The 18,938-nt window shown below is 42.6% G+C and overlaps 1 long non-coding RNA gene across 1 annotated transcript in view; it reads right to left on the bottom strand.

The window, feature by feature from the left end:
• Window positions 1-561: 561 nt before the first annotated feature.
• Window positions 562-18,938, bottom strand: part of LOC137377850 (uncharacterized) — a 45,242-nt gene continuing 26,865 nt past the window's right edge. Inside the window, exon 3 of the long non-coding RNA XR_010976496.1 lies at window positions 562-1,412. This is a non-coding gene — a long non-coding RNA (uncharacterized lncRNA). The remainder of the gene's footprint in view (window positions 1,413-18,938) is intronic.

Below are 18,938 nucleotides of genomic sequence, written 5' to 3' on the forward strand. Positions count from 1 at the left end.
CAGTGCAGTACCTAGGGAGTGCTGCATTGCTTGAGGTGTTAGACTTTGTGTGAAATGTTAATGTGAGACCCTGCCTTCCTGCTCAATTGGATGTTAAGGATCCCATTGCTACTATTCAAAGAAGAGCAGGGAGTTGTCCCAGTGTCCTGACCAACATATCTTCCAAAAGCAATACCATCAAAAACATACTATCTGGTTTTAAGGACATAAGAAATAGGAGCAGGGGTAAACCATATGACCCCTCGAGCCTGCTCCGCCATTCAATGCGATCATGGTTGATCTTTGGCCTCAACTCCATTTTTCTGTCCACTCCCCAGATCCCTTGATTCCCTGAGAAATCAAAAATCTGTCTATCTCAGCATTAAATATAATTTGGGCCCTACCAAATTCACAGTCAAATTTTACAAATTTCACAGTCCTGGCATTTTAAGAATCATGAATTTCACGATTTCACATATTTAAATCACAAATTTCACAGTGTCAAAACAAACCATGCAAATTATCTAATTAAAACAAAAAAGACAAAGGAGGTTTTTAGTTTAAAATGGCATTTATTATTTACTCAAAAACTATTGTAAAAAGCTGACGATAAACAGGTCACATTCTTTACTCACTGAAGATGGTGGTTGAATGTGAGCATGGAGCAACCTGCAACTGTCTCTTTCTTCATTCCCTGTCTTTGCGCTGTGAACACCTGTCCGTGTTTAGATACAGCTTTCTTTGCGTCCACAGAGTTTGTTGGAATTGTCCTCGCAATGTGTAACAAAAACCTTCGATAGGTAGTCCTGTTGTAGTTTATTTACACTTGGCAAGCAGCCACCATTTTGCACATTATTTTGAATGAATACCCGCAACTTTAAGTGATGATGTTTTTCCAGTGGCATGTTGGCACTTGCAAAAGCATCCATAAGTTCCATTGTAACCAACTGATGATTTTCTGAGCTCTCTGTCACCTTCTTAAAATGAGATGACACCGTTGCTTGTTTTTTTACGTGTTCGTTTTCCAGCAGTACGGTGTTGGATGTTCTCTTTCTGCTGTGATGGCTTTCGGACTCTGAGTGGTGCTGAACCGTAGCCCCCTGTGTGTGATCCAACAAAACGCTGCAGCTTGTACATAACAGTATTGCACCATCGGCGTGCAGAATTTGGCTTCCAAATTCTTTCACTCGATGTGCTGCAGTAATGGTTGTGGCTGTTTTTGATTTGCTCATTCTGGCGTTCTCACTTGTCCGCTAATACTTGAGACTGCTTCTCTCAAAACTGCACCGGAAGCCCTCCCTCGTCTACCAATCAACAAGTTGAGTCTGGTGTTCAATCAATAAAATGTACCATGTTCACAACAGCAAGTTCAGCCTTGTGTCAAACAGTAAAGCAGGTGATAATAAAAGCAAAATACTGCGGATGCTGGAAATCTGAAACAAAAACAAGAAATGCTGGATTCACTCAGCAGGTCTGGCAGCATCTGTGGAACGAGAAGCAGAGTTAACGTTTCGGGTCAGTGACCCTTCTTCGGAACTGACAAATATTAGAAAAGTCACAGATTATAAACAAGTGAGGTGGGGGTTGGGCAAGAGATAACAAAGGAGAAGGTGCAGATTGGACCAGGCCACATAGCTGACCAAAAGGTCACAGAGCAAAGGCAAACAATATGTTAATGGTGTTTTGAAAGACAAAGCATTAGTACAGATTAGGTGTGAATATACTGAATATAGAACATCAGCAAGTGCAAACCTGAAGAAAAACAACCTGAAAAAAACAGTGGGTAAGCAAACTGAACAAACTAAGATGAAATGAAATAAATGCAAAAAATGTAAAAAGGAATGCAAAAAAAAAGGAAGAAAAAATAACTAAAAATGACTAAAAATGAAAGTAAAGTGGGGGGCTGTCATGCTCTGAAATTATTGAACTCAATGTTCAGTCCGGCAGGCTGTAGTGTGCCTAATCGGTAGATGAGATGCTGTTCCTCGAGCTTGCGTTGATGTTCACTGGAACACTGCAGCAATCCCAGGACAGAGATGTGAGCATGAGAGCAGGGGGGAGTGTTGAAATGGCAAGCAACCGGAAGCTCAGGGTCCTGCTTGCGGACTGAGCGGAGATGTTCCGCAAAGCGGTCACCCAGTCTGCGCTTGGTCTCCCCAATGTAGAGGAGACCACACTGTGAGCAGCGAATACAGTATACTACATTGAAAGAAGTACAAGTAAATCGCTGCTTCACCTGAAAGGAGTGTTTGGGGCCTGGTAAAGCAGGTGACGTTTGCAAAACGGCTGAGTTCATGGAGGACCTGAGATTTCATGGTCCGTGATGCATTTTTCACTGCTGTGAATTTTGTAGGACGCTAAATATACTCAACAATGGAACATCTACAACCCTCTGGAGTAGAGAGTTCCAAAGATTTACAACCCTTTAAGGGAAGAAGTTTCTCCTCATCTCTGTCCTAAATGATCAATCCCTTATCCTGAGACTGTGCCCCTGAGTTCTAGATTCCCCAGCCAGGGGAAACAACCTCTCAATTTCTACCCTGTCTGAACCTGGTATGTTTCAATGAGATCACCTTTCATTCATCTAAACTCAAACCTAGGCCCAATTTACTCAGCCTCTCATCATAGAACAACCTTCTCATCCCAGTAACCAATCTAGTGAACCTTTGCTGTACTGCCTCCAAGGCAAGTATATCTTCTTTATGTAAAACCAAAAACTGCGCACAGTACTCCAAGTGTGGTCTCACCAAAACCCTGTACAATTGCAAGATTCCCTTATTCTTGTACTCCAAACCCCTTACAGTAAAGGCCAACATGTCATTTGGCTTCCTAATTGCTTGTTGTACCTGCATGCTAATTTTCTGTGTTCCTTGTACGAGTACACCCAAATCTCTTTGAACATCAACATTTAGAAGTTACACGTATTTTCAAAAATATTCTGCTTTCTGTTCTTACTACCGAAGTGAATGTCTTCAAACTCCCACACATCATACTCCATCTTCCACCTTGCTGCCTACTCACTTAACCTGTCTATATCTCTTTGCAACCTCTTTGTGTCTTCTTCACAGCTTACTTTCCTACCTAGCTTTGCATCGTAAGCAAAACTTGAGATACATTACTCTCGGTCTCTTCATCGAAGTCATAAATCCCTGCGGCACCCAACTAATTACAGCCTACCAACTTGAAAATACCCCATTTATCCATAATCTCTGCTTCCTGTCTGTTCAGCAATCCTCTATGCATGCTAATATATTACCCCTCAACTCCATCTTGCGTATTAGCCTTTTGCTTGGCACTTTATCTAAAGCCTTCTGGAAATCTGTATACTGCATCTACTGATCCTGTTTATCTATCTAGTTACACCCTCAAAAAATTCTAACAAATTTGTCAAACACGATTTCCTCTTTGTAAAACTATGTTGACATTGTTTGATCATATTATGATTTTTAAGTGCACTGTTAAGACTTCCTTAAAAATAGATTCCAGCATTTTCCTGATGACTGATATCAGGCTAACTGACCTGTAGTTCCCTGATTTTTCTCTCCCTCCTTTTTTGAATAGCAATGTTACAATTGCTAACTTCCAATCTGCTGGGACCATTCAAGAATCTGGGGAATTTTGGAAAAACATAACCAGTGTATCTCTGCAGCTACCTCATTTAGAACCCTAGGATGTAGGTCATCAGGTCCTGGGAATTTGTCAGCTATTAGTTCCTTAAGTTTCTTCAATAATTTTTCTTTGCTGATATTAGATTAGATTAGATTAGATTAGATTAGAGATACAGCACTGAAACAGGCCCTTCGGCCCACCGAGTCTGTGCCGAACATCAACCACCCATTTATACTAATCCTACACTAATCCCATATTCCTACCAAACATCCCCACCTGTCCCTATATTTCCCTACCACCTACCTATACTAGTGACAATTTATAATGGCCAATTTACCTATCAACCTGCAAGTCTATATTGGTAACCTTAAGTTCCTCTTTCTTATTAGCCCCTTGGTTAGCCTCTATTTCTCATTTATTCATTTGTCTCTTTGCTCTTTGTGCTACTTTTTTTATTCTTTCACGTGCTTGGGTGTCACTGGCTAGGCCAACATTTATTGCCCATCCCTAATTGCTCTTGTGTAGATGGTGGTGAGCTGCTTTCTTGAACTGCTGCAGTCCATGTAGTGTAGGTACATCCACAGTGATGTTAGGAAGGGCGTTCCAAGACTTTCACCCAGCGACAGTGAAGGAACGGCAATATAGTTCTAAGTCAGGATGGTGTGTGACTTGGAAGGGAACTTGCAGGTGATGGTGGGTCCCATGCATTTGCTGCCCTTGTCCTTCTAGTTGGTAGCGGTCGTGGATTTGGGAGGTGCTGTCTAAGGAGACTTGGTGAGTTGCTGCAGTGCATCTGGTAGATGGTACACACTGCTGCCACTGTGTGTTGGTGGTAGAGGCAGTGAAAGTTTGTGGATGGGTGATAATCAAGCGAGCTGCTTTGTCCTGGATGGTGTTGGACTTCTTGACTGTTGTTGGAGCTGTACACATCTAGGCAAGTGGAAAGTATTCAATCACACTCCTAACTTGTGCCTTGTAGATGATGGACATGCTTTGGGGAGTCAAGAGATGAGTTACTCGCTGTAGGATTCCCAGTCTCAGACCTGCTTTTGTGCTACAGTACTTATATGGCTGGTCCAATTCAGTATCTGGTCAATGTTGATAGAGGGGGATTCGGCGAAGGTAATGCCTTTGAATATCAAGGGGAGATGGGTTAGATTCTCTCTTGTTGGAGATGGTCATTACCTGGCACCTGTGTGGCATGAATGTTACTTGCCCCTTATCAGCCCAAGCCTGAATATTGTCCAGGTCATGCTGCATATGCTCACAGACTGCTTCAGTATCGGAGGGGTCACGAGTGGTACTGAACATTATGCAATCATCAGCGAACATCCCCACTTCTGACTTTTATGATGGTCATTGATGAAACAGCTGAAGATGGTTGGGCCTAAGACACTATCCTGAGGAACTCCTGCAGTGATGTGCTAGGACTGAGATGATTGACCTCCAACAATCACAACCATCTTCCTTTCTGCTAGGTATGACTCCAACCAGTGGAGAGTTTTCCCCCAAAATGAGCCTATTGCATTTTGATGACACCGATCTACAGTAATGAACTAACAAAGATTCTGTAGATAGACTGACTTCACAGCCCAAATCACGATGACTAGGTGTAAAGTTGCACCATTATAGCAGAATGATCCCCATTAAGATGCCAACAGATAGCAATGGTTTCAATATCCTGGACCATTGTGTGGTCACACCGGGGGAGAGGGCCTTGTATCACTTGAGAAAGACTGAACTGTGATGGAATTTTACTTCAAAAGGTAGCTCTTTGGAGGGAGAGGAGAGATCAAGCAAAGACCATAGAAAGCCACTTCCAGCCAAAGGCAGTGAGATCAGTCTGGCTAAGGGAGAAGACCTGCCGCTGATACTATACTTCAACTTGCTGCAGCAGAGACCTTAAAAGGTGACCACTGCCTCTGGACTGAAGTTTTAACCACCAGAAATCCGCAACATCTCAGCAATTTCACAACTGTACACATCCTGGCCTGCACCTTTGAAAATATTGCCCTCCCGAGAAGATTCAACAGGTTTCTGTGAACCACGAACTCTTACATTACTTGGGAATTTAATTGCATCCTATCCTTTCCCTTTTATCTATCTATCTTTATGTGTGCATATGTGTGAATGTCTGAAGGTTGTGAACAATTTGGGTTTTGCCGTTCAAATAAAAGTTGAACCTTCTTTTAAAGCTATGAGAAAACCTGTCATTTGTCTATTTATTTGACCTTAAAAAACACGCGGGGACTAGCACACCATTTTTAACAAAACACTATCTATGGTCAGTTAGGAAGTGAAAAGTGGAAGCCAGCTGTCTGTAATTCACCCTACTGACTGAGGTAAAAATAAACAATATGCCAAATCAAGAATTTTAATTCATCGGTTGGAAACTTACATTAAACGTTTAATGGAAAAAATCCTACAGTTAACTTTTTAAAAACTGGCAGCCAAGATGGTCACCACAATTTGCATTTGAAACATCTTTTTACATTCCACGGCCAACAGGCGACACATGCCTGATGAGCCTGGACCCAAAACACTGGCTTACTGTAAGTGATTGAATGACTTAAGATTGCTTCATTAGAATGGCATTCAAGGTCATCCTGACACATTGACTTTGAAAGAGCAAACCCCTCTAAGTGTAAATATTGGCATTCTGGGGCCTGGGGAGATGGAAATTTCTAACCTTGAATCTCAATAGAAGGTTCCAGAGAATACACCGAGGCAGTCATGTGACTGTCTGCCCATCTTTGTGAAAACTGGGAGTTTTCTTGGACACAGAGAAACAAGTAGTGACTGAAAAACTGTGCCGAAGCAGCAGGGCTCACTCTCTTTCTCTCCAAATACCATCACAAGTTTGAAAACCATCTGTGACTGTGGACCCTCCAAGCCTACAGATTGCTATAGACAGAGACACCAGGGGAAGAGAGCCACCTACAAGTCTGCCTCCAAGAAAACCCTGAGCAATGCTGGCCAGCATAAAAGTGGACTTTGACCAGCCAGAGACTTCAACAATACAACTTCAACCAGAGGAATACAGAATCATCCAACCTCATACACTGTGTATTTTAAAAAAATTTATTTTGGACTCTAATTCAACCACAAAATCTACTTCGCACTCTTAATCTATTTCTATGTGTGTGATTCTCATGTGAGTGTGTGCGGGGCTATGTAGCTTTTTTTTATTATTTTATTTATTTGGGTTTTGATTTTTAAGTATAATAAACTCATCTCTTTCTTGTTTAAACTCAAGAAAACCGTTTAATTGGTTCTTCCACAATCACAACAAAGGTAAAAGGTAAAATACTCATGTAAGCACATCCACTGTTTAAAAAGGAATAAACTCTGTTGTGGTTAAGTAAGAGGAAGGGAAAGAGGGGAGCTTGTGATCCCTCCTCACCTGGTCGGAACACTGTGTTTTGCCCAAATACAAATTATCCAAATCTTTTGATGTCTCTCTGCTTTGTAAATCTCTGCACACTGTACACAAACCTGTAGAGAAATGTTTTCAATCTCTTGCTGTCATGTAACATAATGCAAACTGCGTGTTCTCTTATATCTGTGTCACTGTCTTGTTCACACTAAGGGTCATGCATGCTGTGCACCATGCCTTATCAGACCTGCCAAACCTCACTCATTGCTTGATCAGGCTAAGTCAAACTATAACATGCACCTTTTATTTGGCAAAGATCTGAATTTGATAACCAGTCTTAGCTAATCTAAATCCTTATTTAATTTTATGTTTCCCTGTCTCTCTCTCGCACTATTTCGGAAAGGCAATGCACAAATAAATTGTAGTGGAGGAGCTGCTGGAATCAAATCCTCTTTTTTCCTGAGGAAAGACCAAGGATTGCAGCTCTGAAAAGGAATAAGTAGGGATTAAATACCAAGTATCGCATAACAGCTATCAAACACAACTGTTATGGCCAGGTGAGGAGGGGGTCTCAGGCTCCACTCTCACTCTTCCTCTTATTTGATCGCAACACGGTTTATTCTTTTTAAACAGTGGTTCTGTTTACCATCTCTGTGAGTGTTTTACTTTTTTACCTTTACTGTGATCTTGTAAGAACCATTCGGACAGACTTTCTTGAGCTTAAACAAGAAAGAGGTAAATTTAATATACTTAACACTCTAACCCCGATTTAAAAAAATTAAAAATACACTGCACATTCACGCACACATTCACACGGGAATCACATGCACACAAATAGAGGGAATTTTTTTACAGAGGGAAAAATAGATTTGGTGGTTGGATTAAAGTCCAGAATAAATGGAACTTAATTATACAGTCTGTGAAGTGGATGATCTGGTAGCTTCTAGCCGAACTGTATTCTTGAAGTCCTTGCTGGCCAAAGTGCACTTTGGCTGGCCTGCTTTGCTCAAGGTTTTCTTGATGGCAGAATTGTAGTTGGCTGTCTTGCCTTGGTTGCTGGCTGTAGCAGTCAGTAGGCTTGGAGAGTCCCCAGTCGTAGATGATTTTCAAACCTAATGTTTTCTGGGGAGAGAGAAAGAGAGAGAGAGAAGGGGAAGCATGCAGCTTTCTCTACTACTGCACTCTCAGTTACTGCTCGTCTCCTGTGAGCATAGATGGACCGATGGTCACATGGTTCTCTCAATCCCTTTTGTTTTTAATCAGATACAAGGTTCAGATTTGGCTCCACAGGTTCCAGGATGCCAATATTTACACTTGGAGGGGTTTGCTCTGTCAAAGTCAATGTGTCAGGAGGGCCTTAACTGTCCTGCTAATGAAGCAATCCTAGGTAATTCAATTACTTAGAGCAAGCCATTGTTCTGGGTACAGTGCTTCTCAGACTCTGCCTGCAGTTCATTCTCCTGTTATTTCAGATGCAAACTGCAGTGGCCATCTTGACTGCTAGTTTTTAAAAAGTTACTGTCGAATTTTTTCCATTAAAAGTTTAATGTTTGTTTCCAACTGATGAAAGTAATATTTCTCTTTTGGTATATGGGGTTTTCTTGACACAACAGAGGTTGCTGAATGTGTGACTGACCAACTCCAAAGTGATAGATTACAGAGTGACTATCCACTTAGAGACAAGGCAGCATGAGTGGTAACCTGTGCTAGCTTGGCTGTCTTTGCATTGGTATATTTGGATATTAAAACCCAACTTCAGTTTATTGCTTTATTTAGTCAGGTGCAGTTAATATGCAGATTATTACAATTGCTTATGAGAAGAAATGTTTTTTTCTAAAAAGCCTGAGGGACTTCCCCAATGACTGATGACAATAACAGATGCATGGGAATACCACCACCTGCAAGCTCCCCTCCAAGTCACTCACCTTCCTGACTTGGAACTATATCGTCGTTCCTTCACTGTCGCTGGGTCAAATTCCTGGACCTCCATTCCTAACAGCACTGTAGGTATACCTACCCCATGCAGGGGTTCAAGAAGGCATCTCACCATCACCTTCTCATGGGCAATTAGGGATGGGCAATAAATTCTGGCCTAGCCAGCACACCCACATCCCAGGAACGAATAAAAGTTGGTTTTATTCACTGTTTAGTGTTTGGTTTCTGAATTTGCAACTGAATAGGAGCTAACTCAATCTGTGTTTTATTGAGGTCAGTTTTTTCCTCTTCAAATTCAAAATGGTGCATGTTTAAGTATCCAATGCTGCTTTTTAGTCCCTGCTTTTATACTCAGTCTTCAGCTCTTCTGCTAATGCCATCAACCTAACCTGTGCTGATTGTTGCAAAACACTCAGATAAATCTTGCCGTACCAGAAAAGTCTTAGCAGCTGACAAAGCCACTCTACTTTTCAAAAAGTACGGTAAAAGTCACTGTGAAATCTTGTTCACTTAAACTTTAGCAAATCCCAGCATACCAGTCTCAGTCTGTGGATTCGAAATCCCGCAAAGAACCCTCAATTTTGTTACAATCCCGTTAGAGACCAGTATCTTTTTTTAAAAGAAATTCAAACTCTCAGTTATTACTAAAACAATTACACCTCAAGATTTCATGTTTTTAAACAAAAAAGATTACGGTACAAGAGTCAAACAAAGCAAAACACTACTAACTTAACACTACAATTTAAAATCACTTATATTTTAAACTTAAAATCTTAACAAAACATGAAGATGTATACTTTAAGCTCTTAATCACAACAGAACACTCTCATTTGACTTTTACTTTCACCCAAGAGATTCCCTATGCTTTATAGGATCTTGGTGGCTTGTTCACTTCTCCTGGGCCCATCCAAAGTTTACCACAGCTCTTCAGAATTCACTTCAATTTTCCTTAGTTTCTCAGCCGTTTAACAATTTATAAGATCTCCTGGAGATTCTCCCTCTAGCATCCGGCTACGCTATCCTCCAGATCTCTTTCAACACCTCCTGAATCTGTATTTCCCAGCTTGAGCATGGGCCTTACTCAAAACAGAAACACCCTTGGTTCCAGATGGCCTCTTTGCTCCTGAGTCCTGCTGCTCCAGTGCCAACAGATTTCTCCAACCAGGTTAATGTCTGTGTCACCAAGCACAGAGATTTTTAAAAAAACACCCGGCCCGACCCTGCATCATCTATCTGCATAGCAACATGGTACATGTGAGCTATCCCTGATAGCAATTTAAGCTAATTACCCCCAACTCCAAAACATCGCTTTGATTTCTGATAATACTCACACGAATAATTGATATTGCTAACAATGACAGGACAATTCCTCCCAGACTTTCTGGCTAAAATTCCTAACTAAACACGTCCACCTGATGTTTTATGACTCTCACCTCTCTAACTTTGTCTTTGCAAGCACACATGAAGAGATCTTTGCAATGTAAATCTTGGGTGGCTCTTCAACCCTTTTTAATTCTGGAATTTCAACTACCTTACAGCTACACATTTAATTTCCCCAAAACTAAAAATGACCGCTAAAATGTTAATACAAACCATGGACTAGATGATCGTGATAACTATGTCTAAACCGTTTGTGATTTTGAACATAGAACATAGAACATAGAACATTACAGCGCAGTACAGGCCCTTCAGCCCTCGATGTTGCGCCGACCTGTGAAACCATCTGACCTACACTATTCCATTTTCATCCATATATCTATCCAATGACCACTTAAATGCCCTTAAAGTTGGCGAGTCTACTACTGTTGCAAGCAGGGCGTTCCATGCCCCTACTACTCTCTGTGTAAAGAAACTACCTCTGACATCTGTCCTATATCTATCACCCCTCAACTTCAAGCTATGTCCCCTCGTGTTTGCCATCACCATCCGAGGAAAAAGACACTCACTATCCACCCTGTCCAACCCTCTGATTATCTTATATGTCTCTATTAAGTCACCTCTTCTCCTCCTTCTTTCTAACGAAAACAACCTCAAGTCCCACAGCCTTTCCTCGTAAGACCTTCCCTCCATACCAGGCAACATCCTAGTAAATCTCCTCTGCACCTTTTCCAAAGCTTCCACATCCTTCCTATAATGTGGTGACCAGAACTGCACGCAATACTCCAGGTGCGGTCTCACCAGAGTTCTGTACAGCTGCAGCATGACCTCGTGGCTCCGAAACTCGATCCCCCTACTAATAAAAGCTAACACACCATGTGCCTTCTTAACAGCCCTATTAACCTGGGTGGCAACTTTCAGGGATTTATGTACCTGGACACCAAGATCTCTCTGCTCATCTACACTACCAAGAATCTTCCCATTAGCCCAGTACTCTGCATTCCTGTTACTCCTTCCAAAGTGAATCACCTCACACTTTTCCGCATTAAACTCCATTTGCCATCTCTCAGCCCAGCTCTGCAGCCTATCTATGTCCCTCTGTAACCTACAACATCCTTCGGCACTATCCACAACTCCACCGACCTTCGTGTCATCCGCAAATTTACTAACCCACCCTTCTACACCCTCATCCAGGTCATTTATAAAAATGACAAACAGCAGTGGCCCCAAAACAGATCCTTGCGGTACACCACTAGAAACTATACTCCAGGATGAACATTTACCATCAACCACCACCCTCTGTCTTCTTTCAGCTCGCCAATTTCTGATCCAAAGCTCTAAATCACCTTCAACCCCATACTTCCGTATTTTCTGCAATAGCCTACCGTGGGAAACCATATCAAACGCCTCACTGAAATCCATATACACCACATCCACGGCTTTACCCTCATCCACCTGTTTGGTCACCTTCTCGAAAAACTCAATAAGGTTTGTGAGGCACGCCCTACCCTTCACAAAACCGTGCTGACTATCTCTAATGAACTTATTATTTTCAAGATGATTATAAATCCTATCTCTTATAACCTTTTCCAACATTTTACCCACAACCGAAGTAAGGCTCACAGGTCTATAATTACCAGGGCTGTCTCTACTCCCCTTCTTGAACAAGGGGACAACATTTGCTATCCTCCAGTCTTCCGGCACTATTCCTGTCGACAATGACGACATAAAAATCAAGGACAAAGGCTCTGCAATCTCCTCCCTAGCTTCCCAGAGAATCCTAGGATAAATCCCATCTGGCCCAGGGGACTTATCTATTTTCACACTTTCCAAAATTGCTAACAACACTTCTATAAAATCTCCTCTCAACCTTGTCTTCTCTAAGGAGAATAACCCCAGTTTCTCCAATATATCCAAACAACTAAAGTCCCACATCCCTGGAATCTTTCTCATAAATATTTTCTGCACCCTCTCCAAGCCTTCACATCCTTTCTAAAGTGCTGTGTCCAGAACTGGACACAACACTACAGTTGAGGCTGAACCATCATAATTTCCTTGCTTTTGCACTACATGCTTCCATTTATAAAGTCCAGGATACTGTGTGCCATTTCAGCTGCTTTCTCAACCTGCCTTTCCACACCAATTTGTGCACATAAACTTCCAGGTCTCTCTGTTCTTGCACTCCCATTAGAATTGCACCCTTTATTTTGTATTGCCTCTCTTCATTCTTCCTACCAAAATATGCCACTTCTCCACATTAGATTTTATCTGCCATGTGTCTGCCCATTCCACCAGCCTATCCGTGCCCTGCTGAGGTCGATAAGATATTGAGAAGGACAGGGTTGGTATTCAATGCTTAGGTTAACCTATGAAGAATGAGAACTTGTGGGAATTACCAAAACATGCCCAGCTCTCATGGAACCATTTGCCGAATAAGAGCCTTTCATCGACCAGGGAGACTGGAGGAGGGCAAAAATGGAAAGAAACATTCTCCTGTTACTGATACAAATGAAACGCTCAGAATGATTTAAGACATTATGGATATCATGTGGACAAGTCATAAATTCTGATCATAAACTTTAGACAGTTATTAATTGCAACCGGCAGTAGTTTGGAATCAGAAGTTGTATATCAGGAGCTCTTGTTTACTGTGTGATCATGTAAAATACATGATCCAGTTCAAAAATATATCCAACGGCTGGGATCAAGAAACTGTTCGCTCTTTAGGAGTGACTGAAAAGTCAGGAGAAGAAGTGAACACCAAAGAATATTTCAATTATCAGCAATTTAAATTATGAGGACATGCTAATGAAATTTGGCTTATTCTTTATGCAAAAAAAAGAGACTTCAAAATCAACTAATTAAAATTTTAAGACCAGGAAGGACTCAAATACCAGGGAACACAGGTGTTCCAGTTTGGGTATTTTTCTGACACTTTTTTCCTCATACAAATGGTTTGGCTGCAGCTTCTGGATTAGACAGTCGAGCAGGTGTTCCTCTTCTGAGCTGGGACATAAAACATTGCACGGGTGGAGGAAAATAAAATTGTTTGTATGGAGCCGACCTGATTTCTCGTGCATTAATTTGAATGAACAGCTGGACAGGCTCCATTACAGGGGACTGATCTCACCTGTCCAATTTTCCTTTTTCCTTTTCACCTAGCTTTATACCCAGGTGCTAAAGAGAAACCTCTGTTCCTGTGTCAAGTAGAAACTGAAAACTATAGCCTTTGTTCTTTGTTGCACTGAGTTGGCAAAGCCCAGCTGTGGCAATTACCTCAATCACAGCAAATATCCTACAGAACTTTATTCCCACCTCAAATTAAAAAGGTGGAACATTAGAAGTGCTCAGCAGTATTTAAGTGAGGTGGTAATGACAGTGCGATGTCATACATCACACTTTCAGTCATTACCCCCTCAGCAACGCTGGTCATTAGGATTGTTTGTTTACAATAGTCATCCAGTGTTGCTAGACAAAGCAAAATGCTAAACTAAATTTAAAGAGGCACTGAACGCACATCAATGGATCCACAGGCTGCCTCTGTACATTTCCTTACAGCTTCCTTAGCAATTTTTCAATGACGGCTGCAAATTGTGATGCTGCCTACACTGTTAAGCTGCTGGAGGTACTGGATTCCTGAGGCAGCAGCTATTTTGCACTCCCACAGTGGGAAGCTCCCAAGTGGAGGTGGAAATCCTGCTAGAACCTACCGGATGTACGCCACTGAACCTGACCCTAGAAAGAGAACCAGGGTTAGCACCATCCCTGACTGCGGGTGGAAAGACGCCCCCTGTCAAACAGGCAGGAATCATTCCAGCTACAGAAATTTTGATAAGTCATAGAGTTACACAGCACAGAAACAGGTCCTTCGACTCATCGTGTCTGTGCCGGCCATCAAGAACCTATCTATTCTAATCCCATTTTCTAGCACTTGGCCTGTAGCCTTGTATGCTATGGCGTTTCAAGTGCTCATCTAAATACTTCTTAAATGCCTCTACCACCTCTTCAGGCAGTGTGTTCCAGATTCCAACCACCCTCTGGGTGAAAAACTTTTGCTCAAATCCCCTCTAAACCTCCTGCCCCTTACCTTAAACCTATGCCCCCTGGTTATCGACACCTCCGCTAAGGGAAAATGTTTCTTCCTATCTATCCTAAATATGCCCCTCATAATTTTGTATACCTCAATCAGGTCCCCCCTCAGCCTTCTGGGTTTTAAGGAAAACAGCCCTAGCCTATCCAGTCTCTCTTCATAGCTGAAATTCTCCAGCCCAGGCAACATCCTGGTGAAACTCCTCTGCACCCTCTCCAGTGCAATCACATCCTTCCTATAGTGTGGCGACCAGAACTGTACACAGTACTCCAGCTGTGGCCTAACAAGCGTTTTATACAGCTCCATCATAATTCCCTGCTCTTATATTCTATGCCTCGGATAATAAAGGCAGGTATCCCATATGCCTTCCGAACCACCTTATCTACCTGTGCTGCTGCCTTCAGTGATCCATGGACAAGTACACCAAGGTCCCTCTGACCCTCTTACTTCCTAGGGTCATACCATCCATTGTATATTCTCTTGCCTTGTTACTCCTCCCAAAATGCATCACCTCACACTTCTCAGGATTAAATTCCATTTGCCACTGCTCCACCCATCTTACCAGCCCATCTATATTGTCCTGTAATCTAAGGCTTTCCTCCTCATTATGTACTACAGCACCCATTTTCATGTCATCTGGGAAATTACTGATCGTACCTCCTATATTCACGTCTAAATCATTAATGTACACTACAAACAGCAAGGGTCCCAGCACCAATCCCTGTGGTACACCACTGGTCACAGGCTTCCAATTGCAAAAACAATCCTCAACCATCACCCTCTGCCTCCTGCCACTAAGCCAATATTGGATCCAATTTGCCAAATTGCCCTGGATCCCATGGGCTCTTACCTTCTTAACCAATCTCCCATGCGGGACCTTATCAAAAGCCTTACTGAGGTCCAGGTAGACTACATTTATTGCTTTACCCTCATCTACACATCTGAGCTTGGCCATGTGAGCCGCATGGAAGATGGCAGGATCCCCAAAGACACATTGTACAGCGAGCTCGCCATAGGTATTAGACCCACCGGCCGTCCATGTCTCCGCTTTAAAGACGTCTGCAAACGCGACATGAAGTCCTGAGACATTGATCACAAGTCGTGGGAGTCAGTTGCCAGCAATCGCCAGAGCTGGCGGACAGCCATAAAGGCGGGGCTAAAGTGTGGCGAGTCGAAGAGACTTAGCAGTTGGAAGGATAAAGACACAAGTGCAAGGAGAGAGCCAACTGTGTAACAGCCCCGACAAACAAATTTTTCTGCAGCACCTGTGGAAGAGTCTGTCACTCTAGAATTGGCCTTTATAGCCACTCGAGGCGCTGCTCCACAAACCACTGACCCCTCCAGGCGCTTACCCATTGTCTCTCGAGACAAGGAGGCCAAAGATGACACATCTAGTCACGTCCTCAAAAAATTCAATCAAGTTTGTTAGACATGATCTCTCCCTCTGACAAAGCCATGCTGACTATCCTCGATTAATCCCTGCCTCTCCAAGTGGAGATTATTCCTATCCCTCAGAATTTTTTCCAATAGTTTAACAAATGGGATCAGGGTAAACCAACACAATGGGTTAATGATTTAAAATGGTGCCTCTTCGCAATGTTATCATACCTTTTCAGCTACTGACCCCAGTTGGAAATTACAGGGGTAGCTTTGTGAGTCTTTGCTCCTGGTGGGGAACTTTGCCCATGTTGTTTATGGGTGAGGCCTCTTATTGGTATTGTGGACTCATAAAATAGTCCCCCACATTTCTATACCACTATTACCAAGTTAAACTCAGAAAGCAAACAACAATCCCTTGGAGACAAGCAACAGCCTATCCCCCAGAATTGTGCTGGAGTTTGCAGGGTCAGAGGGTGGTGATGTCATTTGTGCCAGTCAAGGGGACACAAGCACCAGTTCAGGTGCATCTTCAGCACTTGCCTACCCATAGTGGCTGGAAATTCTGTAGCCTGCCATGGTGGGAATGTGGTTGTACAAATATGCAACACATCCCCCCTCCACCCCGCTAAACCCTAACCTTTATCTCCTATTTATATAGGGGATTATTTTATGATCATTATCTACCTATTTTCACCTCTGCCCCTGTCTCAGCTCATTTGCTGCTGAAACCTTCATCCATGCCTTTGTTACCTCTAGACCTGCCAATTCCAATGGACTGCTGGCTGGCCTCCCATCTTCCACCCTCTGTAAACTTGAGATCATCCAAAACTCTGTTGCCATGTTCTATTTCGCACAAAGTTCCATTCACCCCTGTGCTCGCTGACCTACATTGGTTCCTTGTGGAGCAACACTTAAATTTAAAAATTCTCATCCTTGTTTTCAAATCCTTCCCCAACTCTGTCATCTCCTCCAACCCTACAAGTCTCTGAGATCCTCCAATTCTTCCCTCATGAGCATCCCCAATTTTAATCGCTCCACCATTGGTGGTCATGCCTTCAAATGCCAAGGCCTTAATCTCTGGAATTCCCTCCCTAAACTTCTTGATCTTCTCTTTCCTACTTTAAGTTGTTTCTTATAACCTACCTCTTTGAGCAAGCTTTTAGTCATCTGCCCTAATATTTCGTTATGTGATTCAGTGTCAAATTTTGTTTTGAGAACACTTCTTTGAAGCATTTTAGGAAGTTTTATTATGTTAAAAGCACTATATGAATAGAAGTTGGCGTTTTTGTTCACTCTCCTGAGCAAAGGGACTAATATGCAAAGAGTTACGAAAAAAGGTGTGTCTTCAGAATTCTAGCTGTGCTCCCAGTTTGCAGGGCCCATAGACATCCTCGTGAAGGTCAGTGTGCCTCCACTCACCTGGTATATTGGCTGCCACTGCAATGCCAGGACCTGTCTGAAGATTTGAAAATTGGCAGTGGGAATTCCTGGTTTAGTGAGTCCCCGCACCTGGCCCCATCCTCCACGTGCCATTTGCCTTGCAAAGGGGCTGAAAGAAGTTAATGCCCTTAGAAGGCAGTGAGGTAATGCCAGGAAATGGCAGAGACCCATCACATCTGGGTCTTTACCACGTTCCTGGTGTTTCCCCCAGTCTCCCACCAAAGTTACAGCAGGGGGTCATTGGAACCTCAGTAGAGGACACCAGAGGATAGATTTTCAACTTGCTGCATTGCATTGCACATCACAGAAACTGCCTGATCAGAATTTCCATGGTTTTCATTGAGTAACAACCTTTCAGGTGAGAGTATTTAAGGCTCTTTGAAGAGGAATCAACAGTATTTATAGCATTCCTCTCACTGAATGTTTTTTGCCTTTAGTGGTTATCACACTTCATGAGTTTTTTGGAATTTGAACTTTAACCTTTTTTTATAAGTTTGCAATAATGGTGCATTATTATTACAACAAAATCACTTACACACGTGTTTTTTGACTCAAAGCATGTGTATCTTTTAAAGCTCTTAAGGACATTCAGTACTGGAAGGATTAAAAGGATTATTGGAGCAGCTATAAATTTTCTACAGTTTTATTGCCTGGATATCTTTGTGATTCACGATTTATTTTTATGTGATGGACTGATTCTGGAATATCTCTCTGGAGGTTAGGATCCTCCCCCTTTTGCCTGGACTGTAGGCAGCACTGACGTCTGTTTTAATATTTTCTTGCTAATTTCTGTGATGTTCATGCTGGGCTTTCTGTAGTATTTCACTTCTTGGGCGAGTGTTATTGTTGAGCTTTCCCTTATCAGGTACAGGACCATGTAGAGTAAAGCTCCCTTTGCATTCCATTGAGGTCTCCCAAGTCAAGCACAGCAAGGGTAAGATCCAAAGTAATCTTCCTCCACATTGGACAATCAATCTCTGCCAGGCCAGGAATAGAACAGGTTAAATGCAGGAGCAAGCTCCACTAACATCCCTCTTTGAGCACTCCAAATAAGTTATGGCTTTAAGGAGAGAAGAATTAAGTCTCACTCTAAACTTACACTGTCAAGCACTAAACCAAAAAGCAAAATACTGCAGATGCTGAAAATCTGAAGTAAAATCAGGTCTGATGGAAAGTCATCGACTTGAAATTTTGGAGGACTTTTACCCCTCCACCCCACAACGGGCAGGGGAGGGTTGGGGATGGGAACGGTTAAGTTGTTAAATTTACAAATGCTGACCCCAACAAATGCAACAGTTTCCAATTTAACCGCGATGGATATTGGGTCATCTGCATAACCCTCTCTGGAGAGGCAGGTCTGTAATTATGATTCCTGCTATTTTGGCCGCGATTTGAAATTAGCATCTTCTGCATGGGTTTTCCAGGGCTTGGGAAACTCGGCAGCTAAAGGGAGGTCAGAGCAGCTGGATTCAACCATTAAGTGCTTTGCTTGTGGGCCAGGAGGAGCAAGTGTGCTTCCCCCCAACCCGGCCTCTCAATCAAATGCTCTACCGTCCCCTCCACCAAAGCAATGATCTTCCCCGTGCCCCTTCCGTCCCGATTGCTGGTCTGACACCCCTTCAGCATCCCCTAATTTTTCCTGGTTGCCAGGAACTGTCCCTAGCTTGTCAGTCTGCCCAGCTGTCCAGTAGGAAATGGAAGACTTGCATTTATATAGCACCTTGATTAAAGGATAAATATTGGCCAGGACAC

The sequence above is a fragment of the Heterodontus francisci genome, chromosome 15 (assembly GCF_036365525.1).
Source record: "Heterodontus francisci isolate sHetFra1 chromosome 15, sHetFra1.hap1, whole genome shotgun sequence".
NCBI lineage: Eukaryota > Metazoa > Chordata > Chondrichthyes > Heterodontiformes > Heterodontidae > Heterodontus > Heterodontus francisci.